Here is a 16,354-nt window from a genome sequence, read left to right on the forward strand (position 1 = left end):
ACCTTGTTGACTCATATTTAATTTGTGATCCACCATAATCCCCCAGATGCTTTTCAACTACCACCTAGCCAGTTATTCCCTATTTTGTAGTTGTGCATTTGACTTTTTCCTTCCTCAGTGAAGTATTTTGCACTTGTCTTTATTGACTTTCACCTTGTTGATTTCAGACCAATTCTCCAATTTGTCAAGTTAATTTTGAATTCTAATCCTGTACTCCAAAAAACGAGAAACCTCCCCCAGCTTGATGTCATCCACAAGTGTTATAAACATACTCTCCATTCCATAATCCAAGTCATTAATGAAAATATTGACTAGTACTGAGCCCAGGAGTAGGAGCCATCTTGGTGAATAAGGATGGTGTTTTATGACTATATATTGTGTTATGTAATGGAAATGGCCCATTATTCTCAGCTAATCATAACAAAAGGATAATGTAGCATTAACAGGCTATAAGGCGGTTCAATGTGATAATATGGGTTATGTAGGGATGTGACAAACCCCCTTTTTGGAATTTGTTGCATATCAAGCAGCACAGAAAGCCTTGCATTCCACTGTATGGCAACTACAAATCCAGGTAATAAAATGATAGATATATTTGGTTAAAAATAAATATCTCGTTTATTCTTTCAGTGCTTCACAAGCAAAATATATAAAATTACACAGCATGTCAAATACAGCATATAATCAGAAATGTGTCCTATAATCAGCCTATTTATACTGATATTAATTTAGCCACCGGCAGCTGGGGATCAAGGTTTTGCTTTATCTACTAGTAATGTGTACCATTGTGTAACATTTGCTGGAAAGGTGAATATGATTTTGGAGCCAGCTCAGGTATCAATTAAAGTATTCACTGAACATTGGAAGGTAATGGCATTATTAGGTGTCTTTCCTTCTGCTTTCAGTGAGAGAACCTTGCTGCCTTTAGCAATCCTGTGAATGGATGAGTAATTTAGCTTTAATTATGTAGTAATATTTCTGCACAAAACAGATCAGTATTCTGTATCAAAATGCTGAGCATTTTTGTGGGGAGCAGGAGCTCTTCCTGATGATAGCTGCTGTCCAAATATCCCAAATGCCCAGGACATCTGGCTGGAGGTGTAGCAGGCCAGGCAACAATAGAGCTCTGGTACTTATTTTGACTGTGCCCCCTTAAGGTTAATCAAAAACAGCGAGAGGTGCTGGCCATCGGAAGAGAGAGGACTGGAATCTCCATAGCCTTGGCAAACTAGGGTGGAAGTGGCTTAATAACAGAGACAGTTGACATTCTGTTTGGAGAAGAGATTCATTCTCCATTGCTGTACACCTTCACTCTCATTTACAGCTGGACCAAATAGCTATAAAACTATTGCTCCAATTTGGTAGAATATTACAGTTCCTTTGTAGAGGTGCAAATGTACAAGGCAGTGAAGAATCAGGCCCTCCAGATGAGCTTGATCTTCCATTAAAGCTTTAGTCAAGAGAAAAGACTGGTATCATAAAAGAGATAGAAGCAAAGGAAAACCTCCAGTGATGAAACAATGAAACACTTGACAGAAAACCTTTGTCCTAATTCCCTGAAGGCTTTTGAGCCACAGAAATAGTTTCTTCACCCCCAGAGGAGTATGGGATGGAATGCTGTGAGCAGGAGGCGTCTCTCAGGCTGCCTTCAACTATGCCAGGGAGAGGGGGGGAAGGGTGGATAAGGGGGAGGATGGGAGAGGGACAAGTCTACTTGAAAGCACTCAGAGAAGTGAAGATGAATTAACTAAAGATGTGCAGTTAAAGCACATTAATTAAAGTTAAACTCCTATGTGGGTGCTCTCTTCAGAAGTAAAGTGGCCCAGGTACTTCACAAATATTAATTCACCTTCACAGCACTGCTGTGAAGTGAAATGGGGGTGCTATCCCCATTTTACAGATGGGAGAATTATGTCAGAGGCCCAGTTCCTCACAGGTATTTATGAACCTAACGGCCACTGAAATCAATAGGAGTTAGGTGCCTAAATGCCTGTGAGGTCCTGGCCCAGACAAATTGGGGCCAAAATTGTCAAAAGTATCCACTAATTTTGGGTGCCAAATTTAAGAAATATAGAACCTGATTTTTCAGAGTATCTAACATTTTTATGGCACTTAAGATATTCAAAGCACACCTTCAATTTACTTTAGTTTCAGTTGTGAGTGCTCAGCACTTCTGCAAATCAGACCCCAGGATTCTCAAGTCAGGACCCCAGAAAATGAGGAACACTCAAATAATGGCCACCTGTCAAAGTTTCAGTTTACGTGACTTGCCCAGCATCACACAGGAACTTTGTGGCACAGGTAGAATCTCTTTGTCTAGGGTGGCATTCAAGTGACTTACCCATGAGACCATCCTTTTGGTTCCTGCAATTCTCTGCCTCAGTCATTACACATCTAACTTCTGCAACAAATGAGGCAGGGGTTCTACAGAAAATGGCTTCCTTCACTACACAACCCTGATTCATCCCCAGGGTAGGTCTGGCCTCTGCCCTGAATGAACTGAAGAACAGAAATTCCATCATGTGGCATCAGACTGACACCCACATGGATCATCAGCAGAGTTGGAACCTTTGTATCCACTGCACAGACCTCTGCTGCTTGAGCTGATGGAGTAATCTGTAACAACAGTACATTGTCATCCCTCTGTGGACCAGCTTCTGGAGGAAGATGAAATGCATACTTTGTCAGTGAGTTTCACCGCTATTTGCTGACAGCAGAGGACTGTTGAGATTAAAGAATCATGGCCTCAGTTCCGGGTTCTGGAGGGGAGTTTTCTTTTGTGGTTATAGACCCTTCTGCCCCTTTCTCCTCCTTTCCCTGCTCCCCACCTGAGGTCCTGTCCCTGTCCTTTCATGTGCTCTTGTCCCCTCTCCTCCTGGATGTTGGCATGGTCCCATCTTCTGTTCCTATCTAGGGCCAGATTAACCTTTTGTGGGCCCCCCTGGAGGCAATGGGGCATGGTGCGGGGGTGGAGATCAATCCCCGGAGCGAGGGGCCGGCCAGGGGCAATGGGTTATGGCATGGCGGGGGCAACCCCGCTCCACCCAGCCAGCGCAAAGGCAGCCACCAGACACACACTGGCCCAGCCCTGGGCTGCCAGTGTGCCCCTTCCCCTCAGGGGTGGGCCCATGCCAAGCACTGTGCCACACTGCCCAGTGCTCCCCCCGCCCTCCTATGCCCAGCATCCCCTGCCCAGACCCCCACTGCAACTGCACTGTGCCTTGCACATACACCCTACCCAGCACTACCCTGCCCATAGGACACCCCCCCCACTTCCCAGGACTCCCCCATTGCCCCACCACCACAACTGCCCAGTGCCCCACACAGACTCCCCACTGCCCAGTGCCCTAAAGCACAACAAACCTCCCCCACCCTGCACCGGCAAGCACCTAGGGTTGCCAACCCTTCAGGATTGGCCTGGAGTCTCCCAGAATCGGCATTGATTTCCCAGTGATTATTGAAAACAATCTGGGAGATTTTAATAGAATATTTTAAGAAAATGACATTACTTCATGTTGGAAAAAAAATGTCTCCCAGAATAGCTTCAATCAGAGTTGGCATCCCTACTGGCACCCCCCACCCCCCACAGAGTGGGCAGGCTGAGCTGGCAGCGCAGCTGGGGCCAGTCCCTCGGGAGCAGTGCGATCAGTCAGGCCAGAGTGGGAGCAGGGCCTGCCTGGGCCAGGCTCCCTCAGGATCCACTTGCCTGGTGGGGCCCAGCCAAGCCCCCCATGCTGCCCCTCTTCCCAACTGCCAAGACCAGCCTGGCCTCTGCACCAGTCCCAGGCGGCATGGCCCCGAGGAGGTGGGCGGGACCCTACAGGTGGCAGTGAGCAGAGACCACTCGGCGCCATAGCCATGCTGGGCAGCGGGACAGACCCCCGGGGACACGACCCCCGAAAGCCTGCATGGCAGAGTCTGGGCGCTTGGCAGCAAGTCCCCTATAGGCGAGCGGTATCTGCTGACTAGGAGCTGCTCACACAGCCAGGCCTCCGTGCTGGATCACCTTGGGTGAGGGGACAGACCTGGCTGTGTGGATGAGTTAGACAGGTCTGTAAGGGCCCCTTCCCAGTGTGGGCCCGGCACCATTGGTACTATTATAAACCCAGTACTGTTCCTATTCCCCTAGCTCAGGGGTGGCCAACCTGTGGCTCCGGAGCCACATGTGGCTCTTCAGAAGTTAATATGCGGCTCCTGGTATAGGCACCAACTCCGGGGCTGGAGCTACAGGTGCCAACTTTCCAATGTGCTGGGGGACGCTCACTGCTCAACCCCTGGCTCTGCCCCCCCTCCATCCCCTCCCCTGAGCCTGCCATGCCCTCGCTCCTCCCCCGCCCCCAGCCTCCTGCATGCCATGAAACAGCTGATCAGGAGGTGTGGGGAAGGAGGGGGACGCACTGATCGGTGGGGCTGCCGGTGGGCGGGAGGCGCTGGGAGCGGGATGGGGGAGCTGATGCAGGGCTGCTGACATATTACTGTGGATCTTTGGCAATGTACATTGGTAAATTCTGGCTCTTTCTCAGGCTCCGGTTGGCCACCCCTGTCCTAGCTCTTGCCCCTGTCCTGCCTACTGTCAGTATCCCCACGCCTCCAGCTACTGTCATCACAGCCCCCACTGCGTCTCACCTTTTGCATTCAAGTCAGGCAGTTTCCTCCTTCCTTCCTGCTGCCTGGGCACCAGCAGGCGTGGGAGTATCAGGAGGACAGGAGTGACCATCTCCCTGCTCTGCATTCTGATGCCTTATGCTACATCTGGCAGCTGAGAACAGAAATTGCAGGAAAAGTCTCGCTCAGCTCTGGGATGAAGCATGCTCAGTCACTTTGTAGAGATGGCACCTGTGCAGTCTGAACATACACAGGAGCTTTGAGGGATGGAGCATGTTCAGGACAGACAAGCTTTAGAGAATTTTAAGTACCAAACTATAACAAACCTCTACTGAACATGTGCAAACTGCAATTTTCAAAAGGTTATAGCTTGGCCAAATTTGGGTGGATTTTCACAGGAATGAAAAAAGGAACATCCTTATCATCAGGCTCAAATTTCAATTCACTAATGCAAAGCATAGAGGCATTAGAGTTTCTCAATGAAACAGTTGTAATAATTTAACATGAACAAAACAATGGATTTTCCCCACTCTCAATCTCAGAAACAGCTGAAAAATTTTAGCTTAAACTTTCTTTTAAAAATCAGTCTGAGGCATGAGTCCCAGCATGGGAAATTTCAGCCTAAACAGTTAAAGTTCAGCAAAGTTATAAGCAATTGAAAACAGGGTTTTCTAATATAAAGTACTTAGCAATGTTAACTAATAATTAAAACTAAACATTCAATTATCCTTCAAACATTTTCAGAGAAACAACTTCTTTTGTTTTTTAAATATTCTCTTTAGCTAGATAAGGTCTGATGGGGGGCTATGATCAAATTCTGAGAAAATAAATGATCAGATCAGAACAAACGTTGAGGTAAAAATATATAAACAAAAACAATCAGAATTATTTGTCGGTGTGTTTTATTGAGACACTACTGCCTGCAGCACTCTATGACTGAAGACTGGCTCCAAAGAAGCTTGCAAATCCAGTTTGCAATGCCTAGTCTGAATATGAATATTTTACCATATTGTGGCCTTACAAATCCTTGCATAGAATGCATAGATTTTTAGTCCCCATGAGGCTGAACCTGCTGTGTTTGAACGAGCTGAACTTCCTTTCACTCTGCTGGCTTCTGATATGCATGCTCTGAGCCATATAGGTATTGAGGATTTAGACAGCTTTTTGTCTCTATCTCAGTCATATAATCGTATGAATGTGGTTGGTGTTTGTCTATGTAAGTTTGGCCTTTTCAACTATATCATTTGAGCTAAAGCCGGTTGAGTGGGATAAGAGTCTCTTCTCAACCAGCTTGCTGAATTAAACCCCATATTTCAATTCAGTTTCTTAGGACTCCATTTTCATTCACTAGAAAAACATTAACTTAACCAAATGTTGTTTATTCAGTTTTACAGTGAATTATGGGCCAGTAAAACAAATTCATTCCTTGACCAAAATAAATTTGCTTCCACACAAACAAAAGTAACTAGTTCATCCAGTCAAGAAACAGAAATGTTTCTATGGCAGTTTCAGAGCTGCAGCCATGTTCATCTGTATCCACAAAAAGAACAGGCGGACTTGTGGCACCTTAGAGACTAACAAATTTATTAGAGCATAAGCTTTCGTGGGCTACAGCCCACTTCATCAGATGCATAGACTGGAACATATAGTAAGAAGATATATATATATATATAATATATATATATATACACATGCAGAGAAGGTGGAAGTTGCCATACAAACTGTAAGAGGTGAATTAATTCAGATGCTCTAATAAATGTTTCTATGTAACTTAGGTGACCCAGTCACAACAAACAAATAATAAATTTCTGAACAGTGGACTGAACACTCACCATACCCAGCTTGCAAATGTTCCATAACCTCAGATATGTTTATAATTTTTTTAAAAAAAAATTTCAAATAATGCGAAAATTAATCAAAAACCATGATTTTCTCATAGAGAATTTGCAAAGAGAAAAAGGGACAAATTAATCAAATAATATCATTCACAATGAATAGGTCAATCAGATTTCATTAATTATATTTTCTATGACATTGTTTTACTTTAGAATAATTAGGATTTGAGTAGAAAGAAGGGTTTATTGGTTCCTACACCTTATGGAACATGCTATTACCCCTTGGAAATAACTCTGATTTTGTTGCCCTCTGATATGCCTTGTGGTTGTGAAAAGTACAGGACTATTCCTTGATTGACCAGTCTTGGAGATCTGACATGCTTCGTGCTGAAGCTAAGGCAAAGAGAAATGCCATTTTTACAGTTAGAAGACTGGAAGCTTTCAAAGGGAGTGAATCCTGTAAAACAATATTCAGTCTCCAGGATGCTCAAATGCACATGTGACACTGGGGTTAAACAGAGATGCTGCTTTGAGAAATCTTATACTGTAAGGCTGTAGCAATTATACTGGGTATAACCCCTAGAAGCCTTGCTGCTGTTCCCTATACATGGAGGACTTTTCTAACAGCGTACACAAGAGTGCTCACATGATGCAATTGTGCACACATTTGTGGTAACTGTGTGGGCATCATATGCAGCCAGTTTTGCACACACACAATTATAACATTCTGGCCTGAGAATGCCCTTTTTAAGTCCTCATGCCAGTGATGCCAGCACGAATCCTCTGAGTTCAGGAATGCTATTAGAATTACCATGGGCTAGTCTTTTGAATGTATACCTTACCTTTGGTATTATCTATATTTGGCAGACTCTTGCTTTCTGGTTCAATAACACTGCATTTGCTGCTAGATCCTTCAGTCTTATGAAATACAATGTCTGGATTCTTCCTAGTTTAAGCCTAATACAGAAACATTACTCTCAATTGTCCATGCTTGGTGGTCATTTTGCCAGCAAAGCTGTTTGTGAAGGCTCCATGCCCATAACTGATTGTTTCCTGCTAAGCCAGTCTCCTCTGCAGCTGAACCAGCCTTTGAAATGTAAGTCTTCAAGTCATGGAATATTTGAATACTGAACATTTTTATTGCTTCCCTGTGTAGTTTTGTTGTTTTCTTCTGTCCCTTTGTTTGTTTAGGTAAGAAACTAGTTGTTTTGTCTGACATTATCATATTATCAGCTAGTGCCTCCCTTTGTACCAGAGTGTTGGGATAGCTTCACTGCTCTCATTTCCATAAGACTGAGGCTCTTTGATCTCTCTGTTTGTGACTGGGTTTCTTGAATCCCTGGGCCTCTCCACTGCCTCATACAGCTGTTAGCAACATCCTCTTTGCTTAACATATCCTAATCCCATTAAGGGCCAAACTGTCATATGTGTAATCACATAGAAAAAGCACCTTACTCCTTGTGTAATCACATTGATGTAAATAGGATTACTCCAGGAGTAAATTACTAATCCATATGTTACAGTCTGGCCCTTAAGATTTCCTGGGTGTCTTCACCATTTTATTTATCTCTAGAGACTTCAGAATTCAAAACTACAGAGTGGACAGAAGAAAGCAGAAATGCTTCCGGGGGCTTTAACGCAGCCTTGCTCATGATGGGACACATCTTCCGTTGGTGTAAATCTGCATGGCTTCATTGAGGTCTATGGAGTTATGTTGATTTACATCAGCTGAGGAGCTGGCTGGCTATGACTATACAAAGCACAGACTTTTCTAATAAATGCATCATTTATTGGTGCAACTTGGGAAGGAGATAGCAGGCACCAGAGCCTTGGTTGCACCAAGTTGACATTCAGCACGGCTGAGGAAAGCAGAGGGAGGGAAAGGTCTTTCTTATTTTTGCCACACCGTGTGATAAATATAATATGAAACAGATATTGTACTTTTCAGTCCCGCCCTGACTAGCTTTTTGATTGGATTATTGCCAATACCTTTGTGTCTGATATGCACCTGATGTGGGGGACGGGACGGGGACAGTCACGCCCTGCAGTTTCTGTATTGAAACTTGTATGTGGGTCTAAGGGAAGGTATCCCATTATCTCTTTTCCATTTATCTAGAAGCAGTTTGTCTTCTTTACTAATGCTGACACTGTAAGTATAGTATTTATTAAAGCAATCATAATTATGCCATTCTTTCCCCACTAGACAGTTGTTGGAACTCCTCAGCTGTCGCCTCAGGGGCAGTTCCTACTTGATTTCTCAGATTTTTCCAAGTGAGTTATCTCAGGGTAGGGTGAAGTGTTCATAGAAATGTGGGTATGTTGCAGATAAAAGGGCCAAAGTCATGTGTTGTACCTCTCTCTGTACTAAGTGAAACATTTGAGGATTGACAGCAGACCCTACTGTCAACCTAGTCTGAAGAATTCTGCCTACCTATACAAAATGAGTATCTTCAGATCAGTACATAGATTGTGTTTATAGAAAGGAACAGTACTGCAAAAAAAGCCAACATATATTATGCCCTTTACTGAAAGGCAAGCTCTCTCCCACATTTAGTTTAATCCAATTCCATTCTATTATGTCGGCTGGTGTTCATAGGCTTCTAGGATTGTCACAAATCCACACTTCACTTTCAGAAGTGCTGGGAATCCAGTGACTTCAATTGCTAGTGATCATCATTTCTGGAAAAAAATGAAAATCAAGCCCTTGGTGGGCCAGATTCTTCCACCAAAAGATATAAACAACTTCTGGGCATGGCTCATATCCTGAAGTGGGAGAAATGCGCCCCGATATGCTAGTTTTCACATCTGAACCTCTGGTTTAGCTGAAATGAATGTAAAAACACCTGAAGACAGACAGTTGGCTACACACAGAAGGAAGCCTACAGAGCTCAAGCTAGAGGCTCTCCCAGTTGATTTTTGAGCCTTGTCCACATGGGAAAGTGAAACCAGTTTAAATTAAATTGGGTTTTAAACCTATTTATTTAAGCCAGTTTAAACCCTACACGAACACTCTTATCTCAGTTTAAGAGTGACCTACTGCAGTTTAGCTCAAGCCTGTTCCCAATGGACCTAAGCTAAATAAATAAAAAAGCCACTATTACATTGAAAATATATTCCACATACATTTGCCCTGCTGTAACTAAATCAGTTTCAGTTAACACCCATGGTTAAACAGGCACAGCTTTTCCCTGTAGACGAAGCCTCACTCCCAAATGCTGGCTTGGATTCAAAGAAGGGGAGGGGTGTCACAGGGTTCCACTCGGGCACTTCCTCCTAGCTCAGTGGTTCTCAAACTTTTGTGCTGGTGACCCCTTTCACACAGCAAGCCCCTGAGTGCTACCCCCTTTATAAATTACAAAACACTTTTTTATATATTTAACACCATTATAAATGCTGGAGGCAAAGCAGGGTTTAGGGTGGAGGCTGACAGCTCACGACCCCCAATGTAATAACCCTATGACCCTCTGAGGGGTCCAGACCCCCAGTTTGAGAACCCCTTTCCTAGCTTCTCTAGGGATTAGCTTCTACTAGGTCTAATGCCTCTTTCTGCTGCTTGTTCACATACCCTGCTGCCTCTCTGTCTGGCACCAGCATACTCTCTCTTTTATAGGTTGATCTTCTGGCTAGGTCACTATAGTCCTTCCTTTCCAGGATATCAAAGGATTTCCATCTAAAGTGGCAGTCTTCCCTTCACTGTCCAAAGTGTCCACTTCTCCAACAGCTTTTAGGGGAACCTGGGTCCAACCTCTACTTTGGATTCCAGTCCAAGGACCCTCTGTCTAACAACTGTAGTTTCTTTTCTCCGAGATCCTATTGCTCTTTCCCTGGACTTCTTCCTACGTCTTTGGGCTCTCCCTAGCTCTAGATTTACCAGCCAAAACATCCTCCTCCCCAAGGAGGAACTGCAGACTACTTAACTCCAAAGCCCCGGAAGATACCTCCCTTCTCCCAGGGAGTAGCTATAGGCTACTTCCCTTGCAGCCCCTTTCTACTACCAACTTCCTGGCTTTTTACCAGAGCCACCTGTTCCTTCTCAACTGGGCTCAATCCTCAATCAGCCCTTTAAGCCCTGGCTCTCCCTCAGGGGCAGTTTACCAGATAAATTGAACTACTTACCCCAACACCAGGGATGAATGAATAAATACATAAATAATAAATAGAATAAACCCCTACCAAGATGAAATCCTGCAGTAATTAAGACCCGAGTGTGGCTGCCCCAGGATGGGTATGCGTGGGGGATTAAAAGATTATTCCCCATCATTCAGCCCTGCTCAGGGACAAACCTGTATCTCTGTAGGGAATGGAGACTCCACTCTGGATTACTGCCACCAGTTGAGGTAGCCTCTCAAAAAGGGGAGGGCTAGAGTGAGAATGAGTACGTCTCCAATGCAATAAAATGTTCATGGCTTGCCCATGTTTGTTGATTTGGGCTCATGGGACGAAGGCTGAAGGGCTATAAAGTTGCAGTGTAGACATTTAAGCTCAGGCTAGAGTGCAGAATTGGGGACCCTCCCCCCGCCCAGAGCCCAGGCTCCAGACCAATTCCAATATACTACAATGTTATAATAATCCCACAGGCTGAACCCTGAGCCTAAATCAGCTGACATGGGTCAGCTGTAGGTGTTTTATTGCAGTGTAGACATACCCAGTGAGGCCCTGGTCCTGACCTGACTCTTGACTGGTCAGTGGAGCCAGCCAACGCTATCATTTCAGAATGCTTTCTCCTGGTGCTCTTCTTGGAGTTGTCAATAAGCGTTCTCGATCTTCTGCTGACTGTTCTAGACTGAGCTTCTGCTACACTATTATCCCCTGGGACTCTCCCACCTCAATGCCCTGCAAATGCAAGTTACAGCTTTTCACCAAGGTAGCCCTCAGTTTTTACTCAAATGCCCAATGAAACCAGTGGGGATTTGCCTCAGTAAAGACTGAGTAAAAATAAAATCAGGATCTAAAGATTTGGCCCAATGTGAAGAGAAATGGGGTTTTTTTAATTCAAACCTTTAAAATGTTTTAAACATTTTCCTGCTGTGTAGTGAATCTGAACACAACAGCAATGAGCTAGTTCATGGGAACTGGAAACTGAAATGGATGAGAAAACAACATCCTGGAAAAATATGCTGGATTCAGTTTTTTCCATTGCGATCAGAAACAAGTGACCTGGTGCTGCCAAGTGGGTCGAGGGTTACAATAAAATGGCCTTCATGAGGCAACCGAAATACACAGATCAAGATTCTGTAGTCCATGTAAGTGGCTGTATGATTATATAATATCCCCCCATCAATATATACCACTTAATTTTCAATGAAGAGACAAACAGAACTAGATAAGTCTTTATATTTATACTCATGATGTATAACTATTACCTGTTTCTGAAGGGAAAGGAGTAAGAAAAAATATAGTAAACAAAGGAAAAAACAGATGAGGACATAAAACTTGTGTGCAAATGGATGCCAATAAAAAGAGCTGGAGGCAAGTTTGATGAAGAACTATTCCCATAGACATCATAAATGGCAGGATATAATATGCAGAAAATGAGTTACTATATTTGTATATCTATGTGCCATAAACTTGATCTATGCCAAATTTTAGACAAGACCACAATTACAGCTTATTTTAAACTGAAATAAAAGTGCAGGAAAGATTGCCAAATTCCACAGAGACATAGAAATAAGCTGGAAAAGACTTATTAGATGACTTAGTCCATCCCTCCTGTCAATCTCCTTACAGGACATTTGCCAATAACTTGTCCAGTTTATTTATGAAACATTTAGGTTCCCCTCCCCCAAATAATAGAAAAACAAACTGAAAAAGGAAAAAAATAGATATTAAATTAATAGAGCGGTCAATGTTATTGATGAAAGGACAAAAGAACGCAAATATACAGATGTATTGTTTCATGAATTTTTAGGGTTTTTTTAAATTTAGTCCCAAGAAAAGCCCAATTTATGACCATGATACTCAATGTACACTAGTTACAACTGTAATCTAAAAAACCATTAAGTAGAACATCTTGTATGCACCATGTTATGTCACAACTGCATTAATGCTTCCATGGGACACCAAATTATACTGCATTTTCCCTCATTTTCTCACTTATGTAAAGTTATTTTCTCCATTACAGCTCTGTTTGACAATTCTTTCAACTATTCTGTGTAAACTGCTGGCATCTTATTGTAGTAAAGTGATAGGATCATAATATAATTAACTGGGTTATGTAGAAGTATTATGAGATGGAGCTATGCTTCATTCCTACCCCCTTATTCCAGTATTTATTGCATTACAGTTTATTTATTGCACTATAGGAACCAGCACTAGGCATGACTAGAACTAACTCTGGAAAAAGCCAACCAGTGATACTTCTTGTGGGAAGATGCAGTTCACTGCATTATTACATATGTGGCATCATCTGGAATAGGGCATCAGGGTGTCTGTAATTATGCTGCAAGCTTTTTCAAGCCCTTTTTAAATCTGAGGCAGCCCACACACCGGTCATTAGCAGATGGCCAATGTGTACTTAGGATTCCACTGAAACACTTATACCATCCCACCTGGAGGTGCTAATTTCTGCCAATAGTAAGTTATTTCTGCCCAGAATATTGAAAGTTTACTATGAGCCATGTACTCACATGCCAAAAAGCATAGTTACTCATCAGAAACCTGCCACGACATACACAGATAAAAACCTTGGAGCTAAGCTATCCTAAAACACAGCCCTGGTCTACACTAGGACTTTAGATCGAATTTAGCAGCGTTAAATCGATTTAAACCTGCACCCGTCCACACAATGAAGCCCTTTATTTCGACTTAAAGGGCTCTTAAAATCGATTTCCTTACTCCACCCCTGACAAGTGGATTAGCGCTTAAATCGACGTTGCCGGCTCGAATTTGGGGTACTGTGGACACAATTCGATGGTATTGGCCTCCGGGAGCTATCCCAGAGTGCTCCATTCTGACCGCTCTGGACAGCGCTCTCAACTCAGATGCACTGGCCAGGTAGACAGGAAAAGAACCGCGAACTTTTGAATCTCATTTCCTGTTTGGCCAGCGTGGCAAGCTGCAGGTGACCATGCAGAGCTCATCAGCAGAGGTGACCATGATGGAGTCCCAGAATCGCAAAAGAGCTCCAGCATGGACTGAACGGGAGGTACGGGATCTGATCGCTGTTTGGGGAGAGGAATCCGTGCTATCAGAACTCCGTTCCAGTTTTCGAAATGCCAAAACCTTTCTGAAAATCTCCCAGGGCATGAAGGACAGAGGCCATAACAGGGACCCGAAGCAGTGCCGCGTGAAACTGAAGGAGCTGAGGCAAGCCTACCAGAAAACCAGAGAGGCGAACGGCCGCTCTGGGTCAGAGCCCCAAACATGCCGCTTCTATGATGAGCTGCATGCCATTTTAGGGGGTTCAGCCACCACTACCCCAGCCGTGTTGTTTGACTCCTTCAATGGAGATGGAGGCAATACAGAAGTAGGTTTTGGGGACGAAGAAGATGATGAGGAGGAGGTTGTAGATAGCTCACAGCAAGCAAGCGGAGAAACCGGTTTTCCCGACAGCCAGGAACTGTTTCTCACCCTAGACCTGGAGCCAGTACCCCCCGAACCCACCCAAGGCTGCCTCCTGGACTCAGCAGGCGGAGAAGGGACCTCTGGTGAGTGTACCTTTTAAAATGCTATACATGGTTTAAAAGCAAGCATGTGAAAGGATTACTTTGCCCTGGCATTTGCGGTTCTGCCTTTGCAAAAGGTTTCTGGGGAGGGCAGCCTTATTTCGTCCTTCATGGTAGGACACTTTACCACTCCAGGCCAGCAACACGTACTGGGGAATCACTGTAGAACAAAGCATTGCAGTGTATGTTTGCTGGCATTCAACCAAAATCCGTTCACGCGGTGGGAGGAGGCAAAATGCGACCTTGTAACGAAAGCACATGTGCTATGTATGTAATGTTAACTTTCAAGGTTTACCCTGAAAGAGTGTAGCCACTGTTTTATAAAATGTGTCTTTTTAAATACCGCTGTCCCTTTTTTTTTCTCCACCAGCTGCATGTGTTTCAATGATCACAGGATCTTCTCCTTCCCAGAGGCTAGTGAAGCTTAGAAAGAAAAAAAAACGCACTCGCGATGAAATGTTCTCCGAGCTCATGCTGTCCTCCCACACTGACAGAGCACAGACGAATGCGTGGAGGCAAATAATGTCAGAGTGCAGGAAAGCACAAAATGACCGGGAGGAGAGGTGGAGGGCTGAAGAGAGTAAGTGGCGGGCTGAAGAGAGTAAGTGGCGGGCTGAAGACAGGGCTGAAGCTCAAAGGTGGCGGCAGCGTGATGAGAGGAGGCAGGATTCAATGCTGAGGCTGCTGCAGGACCAAACCAGTATGCTCCAGTGTATGGTTGAGCTGCAGCAAAGGCAGCTGGAGCACAGACTGCCACTGCAGCCCCTCTGTAACCAACCGCCCTCCTCCCCAAGTTCCATAGCCTCCACACCCAGACGCCCAAGAACACGGTGGGGAGGCCTCCGGCCAACCAGCCACTCCCCCACAGAGGATTGCCCAAAAAAAAGAAGGCTGTCATTCAATAAATTTTAAAGTTGTAAACTTTTAAAGTGCTGTGCTTAAAGTGCTGTGTGGCATTTTCCTTCCCTCCTCCACCACCCCTCCTGGGATACCTTGGTAGTCATCCCCCTATTTGTGTGATGAATGAATAACGAATGCATGACTGTGAAGCAGCAATGACTTTATTGGCTCTGCAAGCAATGATTAAAGGGAGGAGGGGAGGGTGGTTAGCTTACAGGGAAGTAGAGTGAACCAAGGGGCGGGGGGGTTCATCAAGGAGAAACAAACAGAACTTTTACACCGTAGCCTGGCCAGTCATGAAACTGTTTTTCAAAGCTTCTCTGATGCGTACCGCGCCCTCCTGTGCTCTTCTAACCGCCCTGGTGTCTGGCTGCGCGTAACCAGCAGCCAGGCGATTTGCCTCAACCTCCCACCCCGCCATAAACGTCTCCCCCTTACTCTCACAGATATTGTGGAGCACACAGCAAGCAGTAATAACAGTGGGAATATTGGTTTCGCTGAGGTCTAAGCGAGTCAATAAACTGCGCCAGCGCGCCTTTAAACGTCCAAATGCACATTCTACCACCATTCTGCACTTGCTCAGCCTGTAGTTGAACAGCTCCTGACTACTGTCCAGGCTGCCTGTGTACGGCTTCATGAGCCATGGCATTAAGGGGTAGGCTGGGTCCCCAAGGATAACTATAGGCATTTCAACATCCCCAACAGTTATTTTCTGGTCTGGGAATAAAGTCCCTTCCTGCAGCTTTTGAAACAGACCAGAGTTCCTGAAGATGCGAGCATCATGCACCTTTCCCGGCCATCCCACGTTGATGTTGGTGAAACGTCCCTTGTGATCCACCAGAGCTTGCAGCACTATTGAAAAGTACCCCTTGCGGTTTATGTACTCGGCGGCTTGGTGCTCCGGTGCCAAGATAGGGATATGGGTTCCATCTATAGCCCCACCACAGTTAGGGAATCCCATTGCAGCAAAGCCATCCACTATGACCTGCACATTTCCCAGGGTCACTACCCTTGATATCAGCAGATCTTTGATTGCGTGGGCTACTTGCATCACAGCAGCCCCCACAGTAGATTTGCCCACTCCAAATTGATTCCCAACTGACCGGTAGCTGTCTGGCGTTGCAAGCTTCCACAGGGCTATCGCCACTCGCTTCTCAACTGTGAGGGCTGCTCTCATCTTGGTATTCATGCGCTTCAGGACAGGGGAAAGCAAGTCACAAAGTTCCATGAAAGTGCCCTTACGCATGCGAAAGTTTCGTAGCCACTGGGAATCGTCCCAGACCTGCAACACTATGCGGTCCCACCAGTCTGTGCTTGTTTCCCGAGCCCAGAATCGGCGTTCCACAGCAT

The 16,354-nt window shown here is 44.8% G+C and overlaps 1 long non-coding RNA gene across 1 annotated transcript in view; it reads right to left on the reverse strand.

Moving 5' to 3' along the window:
- Positions 1-640: 640 nt before the first annotated feature.
- LOC125633552 (uncharacterized) overlaps positions 641-16,354 on the reverse strand; it is a 61,167-nt gene continuing 45,453 nt past the window's right edge. The window contains exons 2-3 of the long non-coding RNA XR_012667777.1: positions 4,627-4,759; positions 641-2,657 (exon numbers count right to left, since the gene is read on the reverse strand). This is a non-coding gene — a long non-coding RNA (uncharacterized LOC125633552). The remainder of the gene's footprint in view (positions 2,658-4,626; positions 4,760-16,354) is intronic.

This window comes from Caretta caretta, chromosome 3 (assembly GCF_965140235.1).
Source record: "Caretta caretta isolate rCarCar2 chromosome 3, rCarCar1.hap1, whole genome shotgun sequence".
Lineage (NCBI taxonomy): Eukaryota > Metazoa > Chordata > Testudines > Cheloniidae > Caretta > Caretta caretta.